Below are 3014 nucleotides of genomic sequence, written 5' to 3'. Positions count from 1 at the left end.
GCAGAATTTTCAGAAAAAGCCTTGTCTTCTTTGCTGCTGGTCTTGAAGCCGGGTATTGGGGCCATTTCCAGAGGACTGGTTGGGGATTAGTGACACCGTATCTCTGCAACAGAATTTGTGGGAATTCTGAAAGTCTGAAGAAGGAGTGAATTTTTCTAAATGATCTTTTGATTCTCTAAAGAAGAATGGATATGTGCTTCATCTCTGTCCTTCTAAATCCGCTTATTAGGTGTTTCTCTGTGCTTTTTTTTTCTACTCCTATTCTTCACACGCCCGCTACCCAGGGCTGAGTCCACCGTTTGTCCATTTTCCTCTTTTTGTCCATCGCCCAACAAAGAATGTGTTTCTAGATTTTTAAAATAAACCCTCTCCTGGTCCTATGAATTAAATAGATGATAGATAGATACATGATGATGATGAAGATGAGGATGATGATAGATGATAGATGATGATAGATATAGTTAGATAGATGATAGATAGATAAATAGATAGATGATAGAGATAGGTAGGTAGATAGAAAGATAGAAAGATAGAAAGATAGATAGATAGATAGATAGATAGATAGATAGATAGATAGATAGATAGATAGATGATAGATGATAGATAGATAGTAGATAGATGATAGAGATAGGTAGGTAGATAGAAAGATAGAAAGATAGAAAGATAGATAGATAGATAGATAGATAGATAGATAGATAGATAGATAGATAGATAGATGATAGATGATAGATAGATAGATGATAGGTAGGTAGATTAGACAGACAGATGATAGAGATAGACAGACTGAGAGAAATAGAGATCGGTAGGTATCACCATCTATGACAGAGACCACCTCTGCCTGGGGATGCTCACAGGTGTGCTGGTAACTGTTTAACAACAGGCTCTCAGGGGAGGGGTGTAATAAGCCCTGATGGTAGCACTTGCCAATTTCTGTGGTGTAAATGTTCCCACCATGGTGCTTTCATACCCTGATGCCATGTGACTGGGCGTGGAGCTGGAAGAGATGCACATAATTGGCTCATGAGCTGTATTTGCTGATCAAGCACACCAGGAGGAGGTTATGGGGTGGATACAAATGGCCTCTTAGGCCGGAAGTCCCACCGATTACTTCTTCAGTCCACTGCTGCCCCCAGGAGTTTCCTCTCAGGCAGCTTCTACTCTTTCCTCTCAATTCCTGTTTCGCCTTCTGCCCCTCCTCTTCCTCCAGCAAGTACAGACCAGAGGCTCAACAATCCTTATCAATCAGCCAGCTGAAACCAGCCAGAATAACATGCCTTTATTTTTTTAAAAACAGAACCATAAACCAAACCAAACCAATTTATTCTTCTGTCCAGATATGTAAAAAGAAAATAGATACTTGTTATTGAAAGTGGACAGTGACAGAAAGGAAGTGAGTGGTGGCCACTAAGGGAGCAGACCCCCCACTGAAGTGGCCAGGGCAGCAGGTCATGGCCTCTGACTGTAGTCTGTGGTTGCTGGGCTGGGGTTGGCCTTGGGAAAGGCGGAGGGAGGCAGTTCTGGGCTGGAGCCATCAGCCGGGGCCCTGGGGGGTTGCAGAGGGAAAGGGAAGGCTGTCTTGTGCATATAGGGTCTGGGCTCAGTGAAAGGGACCTCAGGCACCATGTGAAAGTCTCCGAGGACAAGGGGGTCACATCATAAGCTCCTAAATCTCTAAAGTAGAGATTTAACTTCACGCACTTGAGAGAGAGAAATGACCTTTTTAATAGTCGAGGGAGTTCCACGCACTATCCCACGCAGGGACCCTATTTCCTCCGAGTGACAGACGTGACGGGGACATGTGATTCTGACCAGCTGGTCCTAATGCCCACTTGGTGAGAACATCTCACTGCGTGTGATTCTCGTGTTTGAAGCTTTGTATTTGTCGCCCAGCCCGGGCCCTCCATAGAAGCTGACTACTACGTATCAGTCACAACCGTAAAAAGAATCCTAGAACACCCTTGGAAACAGTGGAATCCCAGGCGCGTGTTTGTTTCTTAAAGAAAAATCGAGAAACCAACACCCTGTGAGCACTTCTCATGCAGCTCCGGCACATGTGAGCCCTCGCTCCGGGGACAAACGGAGGGAGTGAACGATGAACGAGTGAGCGGTTGCCATCAGACCCTCCTGGGGCAGCCTCTGCTGGGGGGCTGAGGGGGTACCCCACCGGAGGTCACGTGATTTCTGCCTCCCATGGTCCAAATGGAAGGAATAGAGAGGTCCGTCAGCCCCTGCCCATTGTAGACCTCTGTGATTCTTAAAGTTTTTCAGAGCTGGCAACATCTTGGAACCTGTTTTTTCCACATTGTGGAAAAAAAAAAAAAAAACTGTCCAGTGAACTGGTTCCATCTCTGAAGAAACGCTGTGGTTTCTACAGCCTGAACCTGGGCAACATAGAAAATTCTTTCCTCTGTTGCATCTCTCTGAACCTTCCGGTGTGTTGTCTGATCTGTCCCCCGACTCTGAGTCCGTGTAGAAAGCTGGGTAAATGAGGTTGCCTCCCAAAATGTATTTTACTGTCCCTCTTTCTCCTCCCTCTGCCCCCTTTCCACCATCCTTGCCTCTTTGGGGACCCTCGGAAGAAGCATGAACTGCATACCAGTCCCTCTCTGAGACGCGCTGCTAAGGAGTTGGTTTGCTTTTCCTTTTCATCTAAACTTCATATACTTCAGAACCGGCACCTGCCATTTCCCCTGACATATCCTTTGAACTTGCTGCAGGTTAAACCATAGCAGGTTTCATTTCTAGTTGCAATGTGTGGTGCCTCCCGCTACCCCACTTGCTGCCAAGAAACAGCCTGTTCCTTCTTTCCTACTCCACCTCCCAACAACAACGGAATGGAAATAGGAGCTTCAGCGGCGCCCTTGGCCGGCTCCCCGTAAACACCACAGAGAGAATAGAAGCCTGGCTCCCTTTTGTGACTGAGCTGAGAACACCATCAACAGCAACCATGCTGGGGGCACATGGGCACATCCAGACGGGACACATGTAATTAGCAGCATTGTTTCTTTGTATGT

Source organism: Pteropus vampyrus, unplaced genomic scaffold (genome assembly GCF_000151845.1).
Source record: "Pteropus vampyrus isolate Shadow unplaced genomic scaffold, Pvam_2.0 Scaffold46, whole genome shotgun sequence".
Classification (NCBI taxonomy): Eukaryota; Metazoa; Chordata; class Mammalia; order Chiroptera; family Pteropodidae; genus Pteropus; species Pteropus vampyrus.
The sequence above is the reverse complement of the archived record's forward strand: the minus strand, read 5'-3'. Positions refer to the sequence as shown.